This window comes from Bos grunniens, chromosome X (assembly GCF_055505025.1).
Source record: "Bos grunniens cultivar Pamir isolate PY7600 chromosome X, Bosgru_T2T1.0, whole genome shotgun sequence".
Classification (NCBI taxonomy): Eukaryota; Metazoa; Chordata; class Mammalia; order Artiodactyla; family Bovidae; genus Bos; species Bos grunniens.
This window is the reverse complement of record NC_141194.1, coordinates 19,831,849-19,858,130: the sequence shown is the minus strand read 5'-3', so window position 1 is coordinate 19,858,130 and position 26,282 is coordinate 19,831,849. Positions and strand designations below refer to the sequence as shown.

The 26,282-nt window shown below is 37.5% G+C and overlaps 1 long non-coding RNA gene across 28 annotated transcripts in view; it reads left to right on the top strand.

Annotated features, from left to right (window-relative positions):
* The window catches only part of LOC147339896 (uncharacterized), a 784,113-nt gene that overhangs the window by 100,425 nt on the left and 657,406 nt on the right, over positions 1-26,282 (top strand). The window lies entirely within an intron of this gene.

Genomic DNA, 26,282 nt, shown 5'->3' with positions numbered 1-26,282 from the left:
CTTCCACTCTATTTCTCAGTTCAGTTCAGTCGCTCAGCTGTGTCTGACTCTTTGTGACCCCATGGACTGCAAGATCATCTCAATTCCTCACTCTTCATAAAAACCATTCAAGTAGTTTGCTACTCTCGACAAACTTTAGCCCATCACGTTGTCCCTCTCACTCTATTCCTAACCCATACTTTGCCTTCTACTCTAGAGAAAAAATGTTACGAGATTGGAACTTTATCTTTCTACTGCAAATATATTCACTGGTATTTGCTCTCTCCTGGATTCATGAAAAAGATGTTCTCGTTATTTAAGGTGAATCCTCCACTTGTTCTTAGGATCTCATACTTTCAGGATCTTTATGCTCTCTTGTATTTATCCTTTTGCATATTTTTTTTCCTGTCAGTTGAAGACATTCCATTGACTTTTAAACTAATTCATATCTATTTTATGTAATAAGCAAAGCGCCTTACTTGACTACTGTTACCTCTGGCTCACTCTCCAAGTCAGAGTTGTCTCTACCCTCATTCTCCAGTTTTTACCACCAGCTTATTCCTACTCCACTTCAATCTGGTTTTCAGTGTTATCAGTAAACTAACATTTTTGTCCATAAGGGCAATACTATCAATCTGGACATTTCTTAGTTGTCACCTGAGCTTATGCCTCAGTTTTGCACTTGGCAAAATTGACCATTTGCTCCCTGTTTAAATATCCATGCTTTAGTTTTCAGGTTTTCAGGGTGACACCTCCTGTTTGTTTCCCCCCTGTATCTCTGACTGCTTCCTCTCTGTCTCACTTCCCAGCTCATCTTAACTGGCCAGTAAATGTTGAGGTTTATCAAGGTTCAGTCTTGGCCCTTTTTTCATCCCATATGCTTACTATATAATGGTTCTCAGCCTCGAATAATTGTTAGAATTATATAGAGACTTTTTACAGTTTTATTGAGAAATAATTGACACAATACTGTATTGGTTTAAGATGCCTAATGTGATTATTTGATATATGTATGTGTTATGAAATGATTACCAAAGTAAGTGTATATAACATCCATTACCTCAAGTAGTTAGAAAATAGTTTTTAACATAAAAATAGTATAGTTTTAGTCATCATATTGTATGTTACACCACCAGAACTTACTTATTGTAAAACTGGAAGTTTGTATCTTTTGACCACCTTTACTCAGTACCCCCGCCCCTACCTGCCACTTGCCACCTCTGACAACCACAAACAACCACTGTTTCCATTAATTTGATTTCTCTAGATTCCACATATAAGTGAGAAATAATGTATTTGTCTGACTTATTTTGGCACAATTGGCAGGATTTCTTTCTTTAAGGCTGAACTGTGTATCTGTACCTGTGTGTGTGTGTGTGCGCAACCACGTTTTCTTTATCCATTCATTTGTCAATGAACACATCTGTCTTGGGTATTGTAAACAATACTGCAGTGAACATGGGGTGAAGATAAACATCTGAGATAGTTTTGTTTCCTTTGTATATATACCCTGAAGTAGAATTTCTAGATCATATGGTACTTCTATTTTTAATTTTCTGAGAAATTTGTGTACTGTTTTCCATACTACCTGTACCAGTTTGCATTCCCACCAACAGTCCTCAAGGGGATGCTTTTCTTCCACAGCCTTGTACTCATTTATTAACTCTTGTCTTTTAGATGACAGCCATTGTAACAGTTGTGAGGCGATATCTCATTGTGGATTTGGTTTGCTTTTGCCTAATGATTAGTGATTTTGAGCGCCATTTTATGTATATTGCAATGTACATTTCATGTACACCGTTTGAAGATTTTCTTTGGAAAATTTTCTATTTCTAGTCAGGTCCTTTGCTCATTTTTAATTTGGATTGTTTTGTTAATTTTGATTATTTGTTGCTATTAAGTCATATGAGTGCCTTTCTATAATTTCTATAATAGTAACCCTAATTCAATATGTGGTTTGCAAGTATTTTCTTCCATATATTGTCTTTTCATTTTGTTGATTTTTTATTTTGCTGTGCAGAGGCCTTTTAATTTGATGTAGTCCCACTTGTTTCTTTTTTTTTAAATTTAAATTGGAGACTAATTACTTTACAATATTGTATTGATTCTGCCACACATCGACATGAATCTGCCACAGGTGTACACGTGTTCCCCATCCTGAACCCCCCTCCCACCTCCCTCCCTGTACCATCCCTCCGGGTCATCCCAGTGCACCAGCCCCAAGCATCCTGTATCAAACCTGGACTGGCGATTCGTTTCTTATATGATATTATACATGTTTCCATGCCATTCCTCCAAATCATTCCACCCTCTCCCTCTCCCACAGAGTCCAAAAGACTGTTCAATACATCTGTGTCTCTTTTGCTGTCTCGCATACAGAGTTATTGTTACCATCTTTCTAAATTCCATATATATGCATTAGTATACTGTATTGGTGTTTTTCTTTCTGGCTTACTTCAGTCTGTATAACTCCAGTTTCATCCACCTCATTAGAACCGATTCAAATGTATTCTTTTTAATGGCTGAGTAATACTCCATTGTGTATATGTACCACTGCTTTCTTATCCATTCATCTGCTGATGGACATCTAGGTTGCTTCCATGTCCTGGCTATTATAAACAGTGCTGCAATGAACATTGGGGTACACTTGTCTCTTTCCCTTCTGGTTTCCTCAGTGTGTATGCCCAGCAGTGGGATTGCTGGGTCATAAGGCAGTTCTTTTTCCAGTTTTTTAAGGAATCTCCACACTGTTCTCCATAGTGGCTGTACTAGTTTGCATTCCCACCAACAGTGTAAGAGGGTTCCCTTTTCTCCACACTCTCTCCAGCATTGTTTGTTTTTTGTTTGTGCTTTAGGTATCACATCCCAAAAATCATTGCCAATACCCATGCCAAGAAGTTTTCCCCTGTGTTTTCTTTTAGGAGTTACATGGTTTCAGGTCTTAACTTTAAGTCTTTAACCCATTTCTAGTTAATTTTTGTGAGTGATATAAGCAAGGGGTCTAGTTTCATCCTTTCGCTTGTGAACATCCAATTTTCCCAGTACTATTTATTGAAGAGAATGTCTTTTCTCTGTGGAGTATTTTTGGCTCCCTTCCCAAATATTGTTTGACTGTATATGAATGCATTTATTTCTGTGCTATTGATTCTACTCAATTGGTCTGTGTCTGTTTTTATGCCAATACCATACTGATTACTAAAGCTTTGTAATCTAGTTTTAAATCAGAAAGTGTGATGCCTCCAGCATTGTTCTTTCTTAGGATTGCTTTGGCTCTTTGAAGTTTTTTTGGGTTCCATACAAATTTTAGCATTATTTTTCCTATTTCTATAAAAATGCCATTGGATCTCTTGATAGGGATTGCATTAAATCTATAGATGGCTTTGAGTAGAATGAGCTTTTTAACAATATTAATTTGAATCCATGAACATGGGATATCTTTCCATTTATTACTTTTCTTCAGTTCCTTTTATCAACATTTTGTAGTTTTCAGTGTATAGATTATTTCACCTCTGGTTAAATATATTCCTGAGTTTTTTTTTTTTTTTTAATTCCTGAGTTTTTTAATGTTTCTGAGGCTGTAGTAAATGGGATTCTTTTCTTTATTTCTGTTTCAGTTAATTCATACTTAATGTATAGAAATTATATTGCTTTTTGCATGTTGATTTTGCATCCTGCAATTTTACTGTTTGTTGATTAGATCTAACAGTTTTTGAGTGGGGTCTTTGGGATTTTCTATATACAAAATCATGTTGTCTGGAGACAAACAATTTTACATCTTCCTTTCCAATTCTGATGTCCTTTTATTTCTTGACTGATTGCTCTGGGTAGAGGTTTTCGACTACAATGTTATAGTAGTGGTGAGTGTGGGCACCCTTTCTTCTTCCTGAACTTACAGGAAATGCTTTCAATCTTTCACCATGTGAATATGATGTTAACTGTGGGCTTATTATATATGGTCTTTATTATGTTAAGGTACATTCCTTATGTGCTTAAATTGTTGACAATTTTTATCATGGATCTGTTCAGTCTTGTCAAATGCTTTTTCTGTATCTATTATGATTTTGTGATTTTTATCTTTCATTCTATTAAAGATACATCACACTGACTTATGTATGCTGAACCATCCTGTTAATTTATCCATGGATAAATCCCACTTGAAAATGGCATATGATCCTTTTGATGTGCTGCTTAATTTCATTTTCTAGTATTTGCTTGATAACTTTTGCCTCTAATATTCATCATATTAGACCTGTAATTTTTTCTTGTGATGTTAGCTGACTTTGTTATCAGGGAAATCCAGGCCTTGTAAAATGAGATTGTGATTGTTCCCTCTTCTTTGGTGTTTTGAAATAGTTTGCTAAAGACTGGTATTAATACTTTACATGTTTGGTCAAATTTACCAGAAAAGAATTCTTACCTTGGGCTTTTATTTCTTGGGAGCTTCTTGGTTACTGATTCAGTCTCTTGAATAATTACTGGTGTGTTGAGACGTTCTAATTCTTTATGATCCAGTCTTGGTTGATAGTATGTTACTAGGAATTTATACATTTCTTTCAGATTCAGTTTGTTGACATGTGCAGTTGATCCTCGAACAAAGTGCAAATTAGGGGCATTGAACCCCCCTCACACAGTACAAAAAAATCTACAAATAAATTTTGACTCCCCTCAACCTGAACTATTAATAGCTTACTATTGACTGAAAGCCTTGCTGATAGCATACACAGTTCATTGACATGTAGTTTGTATGTTACATGTACTGTATACTGTATTCTTACAATAAAGTAAGATAGAGAAAAGAAAATGTTATTAAGAAAGTCATAAGAGAAAATACATGTATAGTACTGTATTGTATTTATTGATATTGTAAGCTTATGTTGAAGGTTTACAAGATGAACAATCTGTCAATAACTACATCAATATTTTCTTATATATAACATCTGCAGTGTTTTGAATATCACTAACACTAGACATCAGAATGGAAAGGTAATGTGAAAAAGAAATTTATGCTGATTTACACATCTAATGATACATGCAGTGATAACATAGAAGCAACAATATTGCTTCATGGTAACCTAGCCCATTTACTAGTGAATGAATCATTACAAAATTTTTATGATATACAGTGCTATAACTATATTCATAGTACAGTATTGGAAACATTGTTATATTAAAAAAAAAACACCTGTGATGATACGCTGATACACATTTTCTCCAATTATGAGAAAGACGCGTTCTGTATGGTAAAGTAGTGCTTTGAAAGCAAAGTTATAAAACAGTAAGAAAACTAACCCATTATTTGTTTTATATTAAGTTACTCACTACTCATCTTATTCCTATGTAAGGATAGATTAGTATCTACATACATTTTATGCATTCATGACATACCTAACTTCTCTTAATATTTTTTTTTTGTATTTCTAGGCTATGTGGTTCATATGTGAGGTTTTGCAAGGTGTCACAAGTCTCCAAAATTTTTTCCAATATATTTATTGAAAATACATGTATAAGTGGACCTGTGTAGTTCAAAGCTGTGTTGTTTGAGTTAGCTGTAGTTGTTCACAAGTCTCTTACAATCCTTTATATTTTTTTGATATCAGTTGTAATGTCTCTTCTTTCATTTATAATTTTATTGATTTTGGTCCTTTTCTCCCCCTGGATTGTCCAGTTAAAGGTTGGCCAATTTTGTTTATCTTTTCAAAGAGCCCACCTCTTTTTTTTTTTTAGTCTTTGATATTGTTTTCCTGTTATCTATATCGTTTATTTCTACTCTAGTGTTTATTCATCTAGAGGTATTTAAATGTAGCAGTCCCATCACGACCAATTAAATCAGAATTGCTGAGCCTGGGCGTGAGATTTTAAAAAACACAAACCGAAAAAACTCAGATCATTCTAATGTTCAGCCAGGGTTAAGCTGATCACTAATCTAGGTGATCTCACTCCGTTCTTGGATTTTTTTTTTTTCACTCTCTGTAGTAGGATGACATGAAAGTATTTCTCTAGCCCAGACCACCCTTTAATGCTCCCCCTTACATGTGTTCAACTGCCTACTCAATTTCCCTTCTAGAATGTCTCAAAGCAACCTCAAACTCACATATCTGATTTTCTTCCTTTGTCTTCTGTTGGAGAAGAAAATGGCAACCCACTCCAGGGTTCTTGCCTGGAGAATCCTAGGGACGGGGGAACCTGGTGGGCTGCCATCTATGGGGTCGCACAAGATCAGACACTACTGAAGCGACTTAGCAGCAGCAGCAGCAGCAGAATTAATAGACTCATCACACATCCCATAGACAGGTCAAAAACATAGGAATCATGTTTTTGTATCTATGTCTCCTTTTGTTTCTATATCTATTCCACCATTAAGTCCTGCCAGTTTCATCTCTTAAATCCATTGTATCTTCCTATCTTCATAACCCATATCCTAGTGTACAGCAACATCTGGTATCAAGCAGATTAGAGCAATAGCTCCTACTTGCTGTCTGGTCACATCCTTCTAATTCTTTGCACTATAGCAAATAAGTAACTGTTTTAAAATGGACATATAATTCTTCCCCTCACCTCAACAGATTAAAGCCTTTTCATAAATGTACATTACTGTTACCATAAAACAGAATCACCACAACCTGGTCACATCAGTTTAGGTTTCTTTAGTTGCAAGCAACAGAGCTTGACTTGGGTTCACTTAAACAAGTGGAAATTTATGAAATGAATATATAATGCCCTCAGAATTGATGGAAAGATGAAATAACTTGAAATCAGAAAGGAAGGAAAGCTACTCTGTATGTGTTTGGGACGTAGAGGGGGTGAAAAGATAGGAAATTGAAACAGCAGACATTTTTTTATATTAGGAATAGCCTGCTCTGGATATAGCTTCTTAATTAGTTCAGTGATGAATGTATTATACAATCTAGGACACTTTTGAAAATGAAATGGAATGCTAATTATAATTATGCCAGGAAAATGGGCATAACCAGGATTGTCTCAGCTAAATTGGAATCTCTAGTCAACCTAACAAATGACTGCAGCCCTGGGTGACATCTTGACCTCAACCTCATGAGAGACTCTGAGTCAAAAACATCTAGCTAAGCCAGTCTTGAATTCCTTACCCAAAGAGACTGTGAGATAATAAATGTTTACTTTTAAGTTGGTAGGTTTTAAAGTAACTTGTTGCTGCTGCTGCTGCTAAGTCGCTTCAGTCGTGTCCAACTCTGTGCGATCCCATAGACGGTAGCCCACCAGGCTCCCCCGTCCCTGGGATTCTCCAGGCAAGAACACTGGAGTGGGTTGCCATTGCCTTCTCCAAGTAACTTGTTATACAGCAATAAATACTCAGTAAAAGATTTTACATATGTGACAGATAAAAAATACCCACACTAGGGTGCTGCTTCCCCAAGGACATTATTTGTGTTCCTTTTACTACCTTATATCCACAGTTTTGGGAATAAATAGGTGAATAAATGAATCACTGATTTGAGTGTATCTGAAAGCTGAGCGCCGAAGAATTGATGCTTTTGAACTTTGGTGTTGGAGAAGACTCTTGAGAGTCCCTTGGACTGCAAGGAGATCCAACCAGTCCATTCTGAAGGAGATCAGCCCTGGGATTTCTTTGGAGGGAATGATGCTGAAGCTGAAACTCCAGTACTTTGGCCACCTCATGCGAAGAGTTGACTCATTGGAAAAGACTCTGATGCTGGGAGGGATTGGGGGCAGGAGGAGAAGGGGATGACAGAGGATGAGATGGCTGGATGGCATCACTGACTCGATGGACATGAGTCTGAGTGAACTCCGGGAGTTGGTGATGGATAAGGAGGCCTGGTGTGCGCTATTCATGGGGTCGCAAAGAGTTGGACATGACTGAGCGACTGAACTGAACTGAACTGAGCACCACTATCCTGGAATTACTGGTTCTCTTAGACTTAATTATACAGAGTCTTTGGGAAAGTCATGAGCCTATGAGTATTTAGAAATAAGTAAAATTGGTAATTGTAAGAAGAAAACCCAAGATTTTTACCTGCTTGACTAGCTAATTAGATCCAGACTTTATTTTAGAGAGGGGTATTATATTTTCAATGACTGAATAAATGAATCAATCATACAGAAACTTATTTTTAAACCATAAAAGTTTTAGAAAGGCTAACTCTGTCACAAACAGGAGATACACTGTGAATAATACAATTTGAAATAATATTGGGCATAGAGCCTAGCCCACTTTAACTAGACAGTAACCTACCACTTGCAGAGTTGTTTTCTATAAATGACTTCTGCAGCTTTGGCTCCTTGATCTTCATGCAAAATTAACTTTACCATCATCAAAATTTTATGGTCTATAAACTAAGTCACTTCCGCTCTGTGTCACCCATATGACACATTGAAGCATGACCAGAGAAGAGAAAATAAGTCATGGCAGAAACGAGAAGATAGTGGTGGATGAACTATGATGTAAATGAAAAAAACAAATGTGCATAAAGATATAAACAAAGGCATTTGAAAATTGGCATTCTGCTGCAAAGACTTTTCCCCACCACTGTGGGAAAAATGAGTAGAAGCAAGGAGAAAAGAGACTCTAAGATTACTTCTTCAAGACAGGTAAGCCAATTAGTGAGTAGAACCACTGTATTGGTTAGATACTGGCTAGATTACTTGCCAACAAAGGTCCGTCTAGTCAAGGCTATGGTTTTTCCAGTAGTCATGTATGGATATGAGAGTTGGACTATAAAGAAAGCTGAGTGCTGAAGAATTGATGCTGTTGAACTGTGATTTTGGAGAAGACTCTTGAGAGTCCCTTGGACTGCAAGGAGATCCAACCATTCCATCCTTAAGGAAATCACTCCTGAATATTCATTGGAAGGACTGATGCTGAAGCTGACACTCCAATACTTTGGCCACCTGATGTGAAGAACTGACTCATTTGAAAAGACCCTGATGCTGGGAAAGATTGAAGGCAGGAGGAGAAGGGGATGACAGAGGATGAGATGGTTGGATGGCATCACCAACTCAATGGACATGAGTTTGAGTAAACTCCCAGAGTTGGTGATGGACAGGGAGGCCTGGTGTGGTGCAGTCCATGGGGTTGCAGAGAGTTGGACATGACTGAGTGACTGAACTGACTGAACTGAGATTACTTAGGAAACTGTAGCACCAAAGTAATTTTATCATAATGAAGGAAAGCTCTCAATTAGAAAAGACCACTGAATTCATTAAGGAGATTTGTCTGATTTATTTCCATTTGTTTCTCATGCTGTGCAAACCAAATTTCAAAATGCGATGAACCCTTGGATAGCATGTTGTCATTAATGAAACAGTATTAAAAGGATTGAATTCATATGCCACCATATCTTAGAGATTTGTTATGTGATGCTAACTTTGAATGCCTGTTCCCTAAGGGAAACCTAACTACCTGAGTCATTTTGTACCTTGCAGAAAAATTCAGTGTTCAACCCCTTAAAGGCCTTTTCAAACTAAACTGCTTATGCTATTTGTGTTACATGCAATTTCTCATGAACCAGCATCACTTATGAGCTGATGCTGTACTTAAAAAACAAAAGCAAACTAGCTTGTCTCACTGTTTCAGAATTGGAAAGGAAAATAGAAAGGCATAGTGAACCACAATAAACTCACAATTTCAAAATCTGATAGTTCATTCTCTTCAGTCTCTTATGCTGAGAAATGAAAATTCAAACTACCCTGTATTAACTGACAAAACTTACAGGTTGTAAAACAAATTGCCATCTTAAAATCACTGCACTTCTAGAAAAAAAAATACATTTTAAGTGTCATATAGTCCACAAATGAAACTTTAGCAACATGTGATGTTTTGCATTTTCTTTTGGTTAATAATGTCAATTGTGAGTAATTTTTTCTAGGAAAAATTAAAACTATTTCTCAATGAAATGTTGTCACCTACCTTGACTTATTTAATATTCAGTATTGTATTCTTCTGTAAAAATTTCCAAAGCTTATAGCCATCCTTCTCATCAATGTCCAACAATCTGGTATAAGTTGTAGAAATGTGCCGGCATGAATTTTGTGCCCTGGCTTCTTACCTTATTAAACATTGAAAGTAATTACTGCTAGTTTGAGAAATAGAAGCCATGTTTTCCCTACATAACCTTGCATCCCAGAATATTTTATTAGGGGTCTCTAAGACCACATTTTGCCTTACTTACACTTGAACAATTGTTGTACTTTGAATAGCTTAAACTCTGAATATGAATATTGTTTATCTCTGAGGAGAATATTGTGAATGATTTTTTTTCCTTTTCAATAATTTTATGTACTTATTTTGGCTGTGCTGGATCTTTGCTGCACGGGCTTTTTCTCGAGTTGTGGCAAGCAGTGGTTACTCTCTAGTTGCAGTGCATGGACTTATTGCAGTGACTTCTTTTGTTGCAGAGCATAGTGTCAAGGCATGTGGGCTTCAGTAGTTGTGGCAAATGGGCTCAATAGTTGTGACTCCTCATCTCTAGAGCACAGTAGTTGTGGCACACAGGCTTAGTTGCTGCATAGCATGTGGGATCCTCCTAGATTTGGGATGAAACCCACATCTCCTGCATTGGCAGGTGGATTCTTTACCCCTGGGTCACCAGGGAAGCCCCATTGTGGATGATTTCTAACCAAAAGGATGAAGAAAGGAGGAGAGTAGGTAGATGAAGAGGATGGTTAACTAAAACACCCTTTCACCTTGTCAGAATGTAATCTGAAATGTGATTGGAGCACAGGAGAGGAACACTTTTGAGTCAACTTGGAAAGAGCAGGCGGCTCCAGAGAAAGCTTCACAAAATAAGATTGGACAGGAGGACAAGGGAGCAAAGGTGAGGAGACCGTTGAATGAGATCAGGTCACATGAATCAGTTGGATGAAAAAATACTTTTGATTTCTAGAGCATTTTGAATTTGGGAATTGTGGACTAGAGATTAGGAGTCTGTGATACTTTTATAGATAAGAAAATGAAAGCCTGGGGCTTTTAAGTATTGGATTGGCCAAAAAGTTCTTTCATTTTGGAGTACAGATATAAGACCTATTTTTCATTTTGAGTAAGAACTTTATTGAACAATTGGAGGAGAGAATGGCAACCCGCTCCAGTATTCTTGCCTAGAGAATACCATGGACAGAGGACCCTGGTTACAGTCCATGGGGTCGCAGGGAGTTGGACACAACTGAGTGACTAACGCACACTTATTGAACAATGTGCTCACTAAACGAATGAAAATGTTGGAAAATCCAATAATTTACTGGTTAGGAGCTCTCTTAGCTTCTTGGAAAAGGGATACATGATTCAGGTAGTGATTATAGAAGATGAGGAAAAATTAAGAATATTATTGACCAATCAAAAACTACCATACAAATAACCTGACTTAGCCAATTCAGTCTGTTCTGGTAATACTATTTTCTTTTTTTTTTTTTTTTTACTGGAGTAGTACTGAATTGTGATTAAGTGTACAAGAGCTGAGAACAGACTTGTGGACACAGCAGGAAAAGGAGACGGTGGGACGAATTGAGAGCACAACTTTGAAACATATACCTTACCACATGTAAAATAGATAGCTAGTGGGAAGTTGCTGTGTAACGTGGGGAGCTCAACCCAATGCTCTATGAGAACCTAGAGGAGTTGGGATGTAGGGGCAGGTTGGTTTGGTGGGAGGGGGCTCAAGAGGGAGGGGAGGATATATGTATACTTATGGCTGAATCACACTGTTGTATGGCTGAAACCAACACAACATTGTAAAGCAATTATCCTCCATTTTAACAAAAAGTACAGGAGCTGGACTACCTAGAGTTGCCTCCCTATTCTACCACTTACTAACTCTGCAACCTAGAGCAAGTTACTTTATCTTAGTTCCTAAGTTTCTTTAAAATGGGGATAACACTGGTTGTTGTAATGGTTAAATGAGTTAATATATTGAAATACTTAAAAGTGTCTAGCACATAATTAAGTACTTACTGAAGTTAATACATATTTATTCATTCATATTATTACCATTGGAATTCCCACTCTAATTGTAACTATGAACCAGGAGAAAAATCTATGTTGCTGAATCTCACTTTGCCTACCTTTTGATGCATCTTTTCTTGAGGAGACCCTAATATATACATTTTTCACTCAAGGAAAGGCTAAAGAAAGAAGGTAACATTATTCATACTTGAAAAACAGATTTATGAAAACTATTTTATTTGGGGAGATTCTTTTAAAATATATTTCTTATATCAACTCAAATTATTTTGCTATTTTGAAGAAAATGTTAAATATTAATACGTCTTAAGAGATGACCCAAGTGTGAGGTCACATTAAAAAAAAAGATAAGCTTTAATTGGGAACAGAAGTAGTTGGATCTCCTGGATTGCTATCTGCTTGTGTTCAGTTGAGTCCATCACAAATGTTCAAAAATGAGCACTTAGAAGCATTGGGCTACAATGGCATTTTTAAAATAATTTTGCTAATATGGCTAATTCAGATCTATGATTTTATTTCTCCTCTCCCTCCCCTTTAGAATCCTAGAAAGTAAAACCTGATAAACAAATGTTATTGTCAGTGACCTTGAGAAAGAGGTTAAATGCAAATTGCTCAAATTTTCTCCAGTTCCAAATGGAAGAGGAGGAGGGACGCAAGACAGTTTTTCTTTTCCAGTCTCATTAAGAGTGTCTTCTGGGGGTTGCAAATTAAAATAGCCTTTTGTTCAATCTGTGAAAAATTCTGGTATGGAAATCTAGGGCCATGGTTGACTTTTTAATATTTCTTTGACCCCAAAGGGCTAATATTCTCACAGCATTTTAGTTCAGCCTCAGCTCTCTCTGCCTCTTGTGACAGTATCTCAAGTTTTACAGCTGTGACTACATTATTAAATGAGAATGCCAAGCAAAGAGAGGCACATGCCAGTCAAAGTGACACTGAACTCAGATGTCAAAGTTATAGCAAGGAAATGAAATAAGGTCTTTGACTATTTCCCAGTTGTTTTGTCCTTGGGCCTGTGGTTGTTTTCTTACTGTGTTAAATCATATTTAATCACTGAGACATTATACAAATTGAAATATTTTAATAATATGAATGATTGAATGTTTAAAAAATTTTTTTCCTCTTAGAATTGTAATTATTTTGGTAAAATACTTATTTGCCTCATCTCACTTCCAAATGTAGGTATGACAGCTTACTGGTGAATGAACTGTTATTCCCCCATACTCCTCTCTCATTACCCCATAGGCAGCCATTTTAATGTGTTTTTTTCTTTTTTTGCAGTCTGTAGTGCTCTTTGCATATGTCAATTTAATTTATTATAAAGATTATTTAAAAATCTAAATCATTTATTTTTTCTCCAGCACCATATATTTAGAAACCTTCATGTTGTCAAAATATTTTTTTTTCAAATTCTCACATTCTAGTCCTTATTAAAGTGAAATCTATGTAATCTGTTGAAGATTTCTGAAAAACCTTTCCTGCCTGAAAATACAACTTTCACTGATGCCCAATAATCGACTTTATTTCAAATCATATTTTGAAAGATGAAGAAACCAAGTTACAGAAACATCTGTAACTTGGTCTAAGTTTCCCTCTGTTTATAGAATATTAATTGACTAAAGTTATATCTAGGACAAACATTCTCCCCTTGCCTTTGAAAGTGAAAGTCACTCAGTTGTGTCCAACTCCTTGTGACCCCATGGACTATAGCCTGTCAGGCTCCTCTGTCCATGGAATTCTCCAGGCAAGAATACTGGAGTGGGTAGCCATTCCTTTCTTCAGGAGATCTTTCTGACCCAGGAATCAAACCCAGGTCTCATGCATTGGAGGTAGATTCTTTACCATCTGAGCCACCAGAGAAGCCCTTGGAGATTGGTATTAAATCATTTGTTAAGGGTAGAGTTAACTATACTCCTCAGGTCAAGGCACACAATTGGCCAATTACTGTCCCTCACTTGTTTTTTTTGGTCTCGTTATTTTCCTTTTTTCTCTCCAGTTTCTACTCCCAAACTTTTCCACTGGGCACATTGAATTGGTAAGATCTACCCTTTCTTTCTGTGTGCTCTACAAAACTTACATTGTTTTGTGTGTATGAATTTTTAATAGAAATATTAATAACATGATGCATCTCATTTTGTTTCCTCTTTTTCAGCACCATACTTTTTAACATTCTATTCATGTTGCTATGTGTACATCTTGCCTGGAGAATCCATGGACAGAGGAGCCTGGTAGGCTGCAGTCCATGGGATCGCTAAGAGTCGGACACGACTGAGCGACTTCACTTTTACTTTTATCTTTCATGCATTGGAGAAGGAAATGGCGACCCACTCCAGTGTTCTTGCCTGGAGAATCCCAGGGACAGTGGAGCCTGGTGGGCTGCTGTCTATGGGGTCGCACAGAGTCGGACACGACTGAAGCAACTTAGCATTAGCATTAGCATGTGTATATCTACTCTACTGCTTCAAACTGCTGCATAATCCATTGTAAGCATTCATCATATTTTACTTACTCATTTCCCTGGTTATGAAACAAAGATTATCTCTAACTCCTTGCTACCTTGAACAATGTTGTGATAAACATTCTTATACATGTCTTCTTAGAGATGGTAAGAGAGTTTCTCTGGGACTTATAGCCATGAGTGAGAATTGTGAATCAAGTAGTATCAGTATACTTGATCATTCTCAGCACTGCCAGATTCCTTTCTAGAATAGTCATGCTTGTCTATACTCTCTATTACCCTATGTCCATCAATACATGGAACTATCCAGCTGTGGCATATTGTGTTTTCCATAGATTGCAGTAGTATCTCCTATCCCACATTCCTGTCTAGAAACTGGACACTTAACGTCAAAAAGTCCAGTTTGCCTCCCCTTCAATGTAGGGAGGTTTTGTGAGTGTTTTGGTCAAAAGTAATATTTTAAAAGTAATATTTTTATTATTTTTATTAATAACATATTAAAAGTAACTTTTATATTAAAAAATGTGAGTTTTGAGATCAGATTATGAAAGATGATTCAGCTTCTCTGGGTTGGTAGAAGACATGCCATGGATCCTTGAGCTTACCATGTATATCATCTGACTTCCCTGAGGCCATGCTGTGAGGAATCTCAAACTCGCCCAGGTTATAGACCACAAGGGAGAAGGCCATATGAGGAAAGAGTGAGATGTCTCATCTCCTGGTTTCTCTAGTTCCAGACACCTTTTGACCCTAGGCCAGAACCTCTCAGCCAAATTGGTTCCTGAATCCCTGTACCACAAAGACTGTGAAAAATAATAAAATGGTTGTCATTGTTTGGAGCAACTAATTTTTGTGGTAAATTGTTATATAGCAATAGTAACAGGAATGACAGTTTTCTAATTTTTGCTAATCTGATATAAATGTAAAGTGTTTAATTTCTGTAATTACTAGGGAGCTTGAGCATCTCATGCTTCACTTAATTGTTTTCTTGAATTAATTGCCCGCTCAATTTATTTGCCCATTTTCTTTTGGGTACTTATTTAGAAGGTGTTCCTTTCATGTTCTAGCTGTTAGTCCTGTTAATTTTAGACATTTTATTTTCTGCTCTTCTGTCATCTGTCTGCTAACTCTGTCATTGAACAAAATCCTTCTGTTGTTGTACAAGTATAGTTCTGTACAATGTTACAATATTAGGAATTCCGTCAATTTGAAATGATAGCTTTGCTGGGTAGAATATTCTAGGTTGCAGGTTTTTCCCTTTAAGTGCTTTAAATATATCATGCCACTCCCTTCTGGCCTGCAATGTTTCTGCCAAAAAAAAAAAAAAATCAACTGATAGTCTTATGGGGGTTCCTTTGTATGTGACTGTTTTTTCTTGCCTTAAAAAAATCTGTACTTTTGCCACTTTAATTATGATATATCTTGGTGTGGGTCTCTGGGTTCATCTTGTTTGGAACTCTCTCTGTTTCTTGTACTTGGATATCTCTTTTCTTCTTCACGTTTAGGAAATTTTCAGCCATAATTTCATCAAATATATTTTCAACACTTTTCCTTGTTGGATTGCTACAATGCAAATGTTGCTATGCTTGATGATGTAACAGAGCCCCCTTAAACTCTTCTCAGTTTTAAAAATTTGTTTCTGATTATGTGATTGCGTCTTGAGAGTCCTTTGGACAGCAAGGAGATCAAGCTGGTCAATCCTAAAGGAAATCAACCCTGAATATTCATTGGAAGGATTAATGCTGAAGCTGAAACTCCAATACTTTGGCCACCTGATACAAAGAGCTGATGCATTGGAAAAGACTCTGATGCTGGGAAAGATTGAGAGCAAGTGGCAAAGGGGGTGGCAGAGGATGAGATGGTTGGATGGCATCACTGACTCAATGGACCTGAGTTTAAGCAAACTCTGGGAGATAGTGAAGGACAGGGAAGCCTGGCGTGCTGCAGTCCATGGGGTTGCAAAGAGTCAGACATGACTGAGTGAGTGAACAACAGTGTGACTGTGTCATTTTTCCATTATTCTATCTTCAGATCACTTACACATTCTTCTTTATCCCCTTATTATTATTTAGTTGCCAGGTCACGTCCAACTCTTTTGAGATCTCATGGATTGTTGCCTGCCAGGCTCCTCTGTATTACCTGATCTGCTAGTAATTCCTTCTAGTGTGTTTTTCACTTTGGTTATTGTATTTTTCTTCTCTGACTAGTTATTTTTTATATTTTCTGGCTCCTTGTTAAAACTCTAATTGTGTTCATCTGTTCTTTTCCATAGTTCTGTTAGCATTCTTATTGCTAATGCTTTGAACTCTATGGTAAATTACTTCTCTCTGTTTGATTAATTATTTGCTTGGACTTTTTTTTTCTTATTCTTTGGTTTGAAGCAACTTCCTCGATCATCTCATTTTGCTTAACTTTCTCTCTCTATGAAATTAGGGGAAACAGTTACCTATCCTGGTCTTGAGAGGGTGTCCTTGTGTGGGCACATCTTATATGGTCTGTGTATGCCCAGTGGCTTTGGTGGGAGACCTGGATCTGAAGTGGGCATAAGTCACGTCTTCCCTCAGGGTGTGTTGGCAGCTATCACCTTGGTGAGAGGTGGGGATGGAGGGGCTAAAGCCAGAGCCATGCCTGAACCTGGGCTTCTCCTCTGCTTGGTGACCTACAATGCCCTGCTGGGGGCTAGGTTTGGGTGCCAAGTTGTGGGAGAAGAAGCCCTGAGAGTCAGGTCTAAGCTGGTTCCATTGCAAGTGTGTGTTCTCCCACCTCCCAGCATAGGCACTTTTGCCCTGGAGGGGAGCAGCATGGGAGCAAGCAAGGCTGGAGCTGGCACCTACTGTGGACCAGGGCACATATTGGTCCCAGCACCCATCAGAGCTCTCAACAGCTCCTGTTCCTCCGCCTCTGCCAGCACCAGCAATGGCTACCCTCTCCCCATTCGGGTACTGTGCTGGGTCAGAGCTGGCTTTGTCCCACATGGCTGCATACTCTCCTCAGCAGTGTATGACTTTGCCCTAGTAGAAAGTTGCACAGAGCAAGAGGGGTTGGAGTGGGTGTTCAGCATGGCTGGGGTGAGTGCTGGACCAGTTGGGGCAAATTGGCTGGAATCCCCAGCAGTTTCAGTTGGCTTCCTCTGTGTTGTTTTGCCAACCACTAAGCATGTGCTTGCTCTTTGTGAGTGGGCTCTAGGTCTCTCCCAGCCCTCCTGCGGGCCCCACTGATCTTCAGTCAGCCAAGTGGATTCATCTTCCCAGTGTGAGGCCCCAGGGCTGGCATGCCCAATATGTGGGTCCAACTGCTCACGCCCCAGGAGGGATCACCAAGCTGTGGTGTCCCCCTCCTCTTCTGCATTCCCTCTCAAGAGCACAGGTCCTGAGCCGATCCCTTCTCCTCCCCTCTTACTTGGCTCCACGAATCTTTCTTTCCAGGCTCACTTGTGTACGTCTTTCTGGCAGCTTCCAGTTTGTTTTCAGTGAGAATTGCTCCACATGTTGATGTATTATTGATGTGTTTTGTGAGAAGAGGTGAGCTCAGCACCATCCTACTCCATTTTGAGCTCCTTTCAGAATCCTTCATTTTGATACAATATTTACAAGTATTTTACCTTATAGAGTGTGCTTTTTGGGTTTTGTTTAAATGCCTGCCCATCCCAGGTTATTAGGCTGTTTTTCTGCATTATCATTTATTACGTTACAGTTTACCTTTCAAATTTAGGTTGTTTATTCTTAGAGTCAAACTTTTATAAGGTGTTATATAGGAATTCAGTTTAATTCTTTTAGGAAATATTTTTCCAATACTGTGTACTAACTGGTTCATCCTTTTTTCTTTGATTTGTGTATGGTGTCATCTTTATGGTATATTAAGGACTTAGCTCTCTTATGACTCTCATTTGTTACACTACTGTATTTGTACATTCTTGCACCAAGACCAATTTGTGATTTTTATTCTGACATTTAGTTTGTCTTAATACCTAGTAAAGCAATTCCTTAGTCTTCTGTCGTCATTTTCAAATTTGACGTAGCTGTTTATAGACCGTTAAACTTCTATGCACGTTTTAGAAGAGGTTTATCAGGTTCATCAAAATAAATCCAGCTGGAATTTTGATGAGAGTTGATTTCAATACAGATCATTTTTGGGAAAATAGACATATTTATAATGTTAAATGATGCCTTCAAGAGTGCAGATAGGTTTTCATTTACTCAGATTTTCTTTTGTATTCTTTCATTGAGTTACAAAAATTTTTCCTGTAACAGTTCTTTGTATTTTTGTAAGGTTATGAGATTGATCATATCAACAGCAAACAATGATAGTTTTAGCTGTTTGCTTTATGAGAAGATGGGCCAAATTAATTTGACATTTTAAAACTCCTTCCCTGGTGACTCAGAGTGTTAACAATCTGCCTGCAGTGTGGGAGACCCAGGTTTGATCCCTGAGTTGGGAAGACCCCCTGGAGAAGGAAATTGCAACCCACTCCAGTATTCTTGCCTGAAAAATCTCGACAGAGGAGCCTGGCAGGCTACAGTCCATGGGGTCACCAAGAGTCAGAACCGACTGAGCGACTAACACTTTAACTTTTCATTTGAAATACATTTCAAGAAGAATGTTGATTGCTCCAGAGCTTAATGGTACTCAGACGAGAGTTTTTCTGAATCAAAGCTGTTACATGAGGAAAGACATATTTCCTATCTATTTTTCAGGAACAAAGGATAAAATTGACTATTCTGAGATTTTCTTCAGTTACAAACTGTGGAAATTTAAAATATACTTTGGAATTTCCACAACATTTTATTTGATTTCAGCAGATGCTAATTGAACACTACTATGTATTAGAGGACACACACACAAAAGGATAAAATTCCCTGTTCTAAAATTGTTTCCACACTTGAGGGAGAAGTTGGAGAAACAAATAATTAAACACTTGCCTAACATTGTGAAAAACACTATAGGGTGTTACCTGAACCCAAAAGGATGCCAGACTTTCTGCTATTTAAGGAGGGTTTTGAGGGCATATTTATAAAATGTTCAGGTTTTCACAATCCTCATTTTTAATCACATTTTCTTTTGGTTTGACCATGAAGGTGATAGGGAATCAAATAATAAATCTTCTTAATTACTTTTTTGTTAATTTTCTAGATGACATTTATTAAAATTCTAAACAGCCCTTTCATGACTACAAACATACTATTGATTAATGACCTCTCATTAGAGATGGAGTAAACTTGGCTAGAGTTCATCTGAAGTTTTGAAGGTTCTGCCAAACAGTTCAGATAGTTTACTGATACTTAACTTCCAAACTGGACCAGATACAGAAGTTAGAAACCTAAAATAGCCAACTAGATGATTGTGATTGGGTTAGGTATGGGTGAAAGATTTATTTAATTGGAATTTTATCTGCATTATTCTACCAAATGTGCTATGATGTAAGATGTTACTTAGGAATATGCAGACAAAGTGAACTAGATTGGTGGAATCTATCAGTTACACCTAACAATTTAGGTTACAAATTGAAACCCTATATGAATAGAAAATAGTGTAGGAAAGGGAACTCTCCAAATGCAAACTGAAGAAAAAAATAGATAGCTCTGCAGAATAATTATCTCCAAAACTCATACCAAAGAATGCAGCAAATGATCCATTGAGTTTAGTCAACCCTGTAATTTTTTTTTTAAATTTGGGGAAGCAGGGAGCCACACTATGTGGTTTGTGAGGTCTTAGTTCCATGACCAGGGGTCAGACCTGTACCCCTTGTAGTGGAAGTGCAGAGTCCTAAACACCTGTACCCCCTGTGATTTTCCAAATTTTCTAAAAACAAAACTTTACGAGTATTAAACCTTAGAATTGACCTTGAAGCACTCATTTGTTCTAATTGCTGAATGTTCCCATGTTTCATCACTTACACATGAGTTTCCTTTGGGGAACTGTGGGCATTCCACCACCTGGAGAGCTTGGCAGTGGCCTCCTCATGGTTCCTTCCCGCAGTGTACTCTTAGGTATTTATGTGCCTTTAATTTTAGTAATGTTAGATTAGTACTTAAAACCCTGTATGTCATATATAAAAAACATTTATTAGTGTACTTCGCATGAACTTGGAAACATCTTTACAAATCTTCCAAATGCTTTCAATGAATTTTTATGCATATATTCAGTCAGTCGACAAATGTTTATTTACCTTCCAATATTTACCTTCCAATTAGTTGGCAGTAACACCTCATTTACACTGAGAAAGATATAAATGTATAAGCCAAAAACTTAATGAAATTCTTTGCATAATTGAAGGATGAGATGTAAAAATAGTAATCATGGTTAAATAAGCACAGCCAATAATGCAGTGCTTCCTTTTAGAGCTATGTAACTTTGTGAGAGGAATTTTCCACTATGACAGTCATTACAAACCAAATATCTGAAGCAGCTGGCTTAAAACTGAGTCACAGAATATTCAACCAAGATTTTAAAAAAATATTGCTCTCATTGAAATGCAATGGTGAGTGATAATTGTAGTGAAAAATTTAAAAAGTATTAAAAATTAAAATATACCATTTATCTTAAAATATTTGACATAATTTATAATATTACCTAAATTTTATAGCATGTAAAATGTATTTATATGCTGTTATACACACATAAAGTAGAAAATAAATACATGTATATGTATTTGAAGTGCATGATAATTTTTTACTGAGTTTATAAGACTATAAGCTCTAAGAAGAAAGAAAATTTCTTCTGTTTTGTTCATTGACATATCTCAAGAGTCAAGGCCGAGGGTTAGCAAATTACTATCCACAGGCCCGAACCAGCCTGCCTACTGTTTTTGTGAATAATATTTTATAGGAACACAGCTACACTTACTCTTTCATGTATTGTCTGTGGTTGCCTTCACATTATAATAGGGGAGTTGAATAGGTGTGAAAGAGACAATGGGACCTGAAAAGTTGGTAACTTACTAAGTGGCCTCTTATAGAAAAAAATTTGCTGACCTCTAGTCTAAAAGCATGCTCAAAACATTGTGGGTGATCAATAAACATCTGTCCAGTGAGTAAATAAATTTTGTGAATGATCACAAAAGATTGGAGACTAGAGTTGAAGAGCTTAGATCTGGTGGCTTCTACAGTTTAGGACCAGCTTCTGAGATGTTTATGCCTATTTGTTGTATTTGAATTGAGTGTAAATATTAAGAGACAGGGTTTAAATCTAATGCTTCTGTCCTTTTGCTAGTTACTTTATCAAAGAATAAGGGTTCCCTGGTGGCTCAGCTGGTGAAGAATCCACCTGCAATGCGGAGACCTAGGTTCGATCCCTGGTTTGGGTAGATCTCCTGGAGCAGCGAATGGCTACCCACTGTAGTATTCTGGCTTGGAGAATTCCATGGACTATATAGTCCATGAGTTCACAAAGAGTTGGACACAATTGAGAGACTTTCACTTTACTTAGCAAAGAATAGTTCTGAATTTCCTGTATTTCTAAGGAGATAACAAAGATCTCATGTTCTACTTCTCTGAAGTATAACTTTTCCTTAAAGAAGTAGAGAATGATGAGAAAGTTAATTCTTCAAGTTTCTCTAGAGGCAAAGGTGATGGTCAAACCATTTAAGAATTGTGAAGTTTGGGCACTGACCAATTTAAATAGAAATTGATAGTAAATGACCTTGTATCTTTACCACCCATACTATTGGATTAAATTGGCTAAAAAGTTTGTTCGATCTTTTTCATGTAAGATATAACTAAAATCTTACAGAAAATGGCTCTATAAGGCTGGTTTGAATTTCTCTCATGGTGTGTGTGTGTGTTAATTGCCTAGTCGTTTCCACCTCTTTACGAACCCATGGACAGTAGCCTGCCAGGCTCCTCTGTCCAAGGAATTCTCCAGACAAGAATACTGGAGTGGGTTGTCATTTCCTTCTCCAAGGGATCTTCCTGAACCAGGGATCGAACCCAGGTCTCCTTGCATTGTGGGCAGATTCTTTACTGTCTGAGCCACCAGGGAAGCCCCCTCTCATGGTGGAGAACTCATTAATTCACAAGAAAACCCATTCTATCAGTGGCAGCTCTGGTTCTTAAGATTTTTATTCCTCGGATTGAGCCAAAATTAAAATTATAATACTCTTCTTTGTTTAAAATTCCAAACTAGTGACATATGATAGATACTGTTTTTTTTTTCCCCCCCCTTGAGATAGTTGTAGCTATTTCTGTTCTCATTTTTGTCTGAGAGAGACTTTTAAAAAGAAATAGCATTGTTACTATCATTATATCTCAAATTGTAATAAAATACTAATTTGATACACCAGATTGTAGGATGTTCAGTCAATAGTCAGAAATTGGAACCACTGTGATAAAAACAAAATATGGAATCCTCCCCCTTTCATCTTTCAATAGAATTAAAGCTTTCTCATGTACTTTAGGTATCTCATGTACTTGATATTTTGTAGAATATTTGATATTAGAGTGTAAAATGGGGATATATGTGAGTAGAATTTATATTTGAAGACTTATGTTATTACTTGCCCCATTTTTTAATGTCCTGGAAAGGAAGATGAAAATCATTAACATACTTAACCTCTGCTGAACTTGAACAGAGAAAAGCCCAAAGATTGTACAGCATGTTTTAGGATAATTTGACAAACTACCTTTTGGTTGAAGAGCAAAGAGGCTGGAGACCTACCCCCAGGGGAATAGTTGAATCAGTTACCCTCTTTGTAAGTTAGCTTTGGGAATACCAAGTGGGGGCTATTTTACTTCCTTACATATATTACCTGTATTTGTTGACTTATTTTTAACTTTTATTTTCTGAAAATTGTTCAACAAGCATAAATTATTTAATTTACACAATCAGAAAAAAATGCAGTTTTAATTTATGACAATAAGGACTTAGAGAACCTCCACAATCTTACCAACTCTGAAAAAAAAATGGACAAACTACCTGAAGACAGATATAAAAGGATGCATCAACGTTACAAAATAAAAATAACCCTTTCTATTACCCAGCTCTTATAAAAGCATAGCCATGAATTAATAGATTGGAAAATACTGAGTTATTGTTGTGCCAAAGCTACTTGTTAGGATGAAGGCTTATGGATGAAGTGATGATGGAGGAAATCTATTTAGACTAGAAACTATTTTTCATTAAAAGCGCAGAGAAAACATGTTTTAATACACTTGGAAGACTATCAGCTGTAGCCAGTACCTTTGAGTTTCACATGTTTCATTTTGACATGCTAATGTTTCCCATTTTAAAATACTAAATCAGATTTATTTAGATGCCAAAATGACCAACAAACTTCTGAACTTGTTGAACGTTCCTTGCCCATAGGTATACTAAGCTTAAACCTAACCAGACAGACGTTGCAATCCTATTTAAAGATGTTTCTGGGAATGCTGGCTATTATTTTAGTTTCTTTATTAACTCTCCACATTATTGGCAGTGCTTACTTAATCAGGCTTTTCTTTATAGATTTAGAAATAAATTTTACAAATTTAATCTTTCTGCATGCTTGCGTAGAGTATGCATGTCAATAGCACCTTTATGTTGTAGGGACAGGAGAAAGTGACCTGAGACTGAAGGTCAGCAGAATCTTGACATAGTAGTAGGTGTGGAAGAACTGACTTCTAGAAAGTGCTAGAGTACCAGTGCTAGATCCAAGGGAGTATATGAATGCTTGTTAGACCAGAATTTGCAGTGTTGTTTGAGGGTTATTGTTAAAGGGTTATTGTTATTGTTAAAGGAATTGGAGCATGCATTAATTTGGGAAACTCTTGCCTTCAGGAGGGCATCTAAGTTGCTTATTGTTTTTCACATAACTGTGCATCATATGGCACTGAATCCAAGGGAGGAAAAAGGGTGAGTTTAAATAAGACTCTGGAGTTTCCCAGGTGGTGCTAGTGGTAAAGAACCCGCCTACTGATGCAGGAGACGTCAGAGGCGTGGGTTCGATCCCTGGGTTGGGAAGATCCCCTGGAGGAGGGCATGACAACTGACTCTTGACTGGAGAATCCCATGATAGAGGAGCCTGGAGGGACACAGTCCATAGGATCATACAGAGTCAAACACAACTGAAGTGACTTAGCATGCGGTATGCAAATAGACTCTAGACAGGGTATGAAATAGTATTGAATTACATGATGAGACAGCCTCTTTACTATTTTCCTTCAATCCATCTAATTGCCTCAAGGAAGCAGTCTCTGTTTGAAGCTAGTGGATCTTTACAGCTTGTCTTGTACTTGCTAGCTTCCATATTTAGCAAAGAGAAAGGAGGCTTCAAACTAGGAGCCTTCAGCAGACCAAAGAATATAGCTAGCATTTAATCTGATTGTTTTGTTTCACTGTAACTATTTTTAATGCTAGTTTCTATACATCACAAATGCTGCTGATTTCCCTTTGTTTAATTTTACTTTTTAATGAAGTATAATATGCATACCTATAAATGATAAATCCTCACATTTCTGAAAGGGAATGCATTTTTGTAACCAGAAACCAGATCTAGAAATATTACCTAGATTCCAGACATCCCCCCTACTCACTACTTCCTCCTGCCCCAAGGTTAGCACCATCCTAGCTTCTAACAATATGCTTCATCTTGCCCATTTTTGAAATTTATATGAAATAGAATCATACAGCATGTGCCCTTTTGTAGCTAGCTTATTTTGTTCAATATGAGGTTGATAAAATTCATTCTATTGCATGTCTGGCTTATGGATACTCCAAGTAGTCACTTAGTGGCTTCATTCACTCTATTTTGAAGTACCCAATCCCTCCTCCAGCTCCATACAGGGTAAAACCAGATTGAACCCGTCAACTGACAGAAACCAGAGCATTAATATTATTTCAGGAAACCTTTACACAGGGAATTGAAGGTTGAGGGGAAGGAAATTGAAGAGAGGGACTCCAGGCTACCTTGGTTAAGATGGGCTCTCTGTGGGCTGATGGGTGAGTCTGTTGGAAAAATTGAGAACATATATTGTGCTAGTATCTCCAGTTGTATGTATGACTTCATAGGACAGTTTTATTTCTGATAGACTAGGACTTAGTCCTACCCTTGTTTCCAAATATTATGGACTTGAATAAAGGGACTCGCTTTTGAACTGTGGTGTTGGAGAAGACTCTTGAGAGTCCCTTGGACTGCAAGGAGATCCAACCAGTCCATCCTAAAGGAAATCAGTCCTGAACGTTCATTGGAAGGACTGATGCTGAAGCTGAAATTCCAATACTTTGGCCACCTGATGGGAAGAACTGACTAATTTGAAAAGACCCTGATGCTGGAAAAGATTGAAGGCAGGAAGAGAAGGGGACGACAGAGGATGAGATGGTTGGATGGCATCACTGACTCAATGAAGATGAGTTTGAGCAAGCTCTGGGAGTTGGTGATGGACAGAAAAGCCTGGTGTGCTGCAGTCCATGGGGTCACAAAGAGTCGAACACAACTGAGCAACTGAACTGAACTGCATAAAGTGAAATACATCTATTTCACATTTGCTGATGAGGGAGGAAGGGGAGAAAGGAAGTAGTAGGGAGGGAAGGAGAATGGGAGAGAAGAAAGGGATTCTTGTTGCCATGAATTACCTCTTGGGGCCTCAGCCAAGAGCTGCTTCTAGCAGTTAGACATCACAGTGATCTCTCGGGGTTTCCAGAGATATCACTCAGTGCTGCCTTATGAGTTCCAGGTAATATGTACGCCTTTATCTTCTTTAACTCTCCTAGAGTTTGGCACACTATTAGTCTTGAAAGAAGATGATGATACTTTCTCACAGATCAGTTCCTGTGATACTGCTTCCTCCTTGTAGTTCTGCCTCATTGCTCTTCTCTTTGCATGTTCTCCCTGGACTGACAAAAACCCAACCACATTTCTAAATGAATCTCACCTCAAATTGCTCTGAACTGCATTCTCACTAAATAAAAAGAAATAAAGCCGGT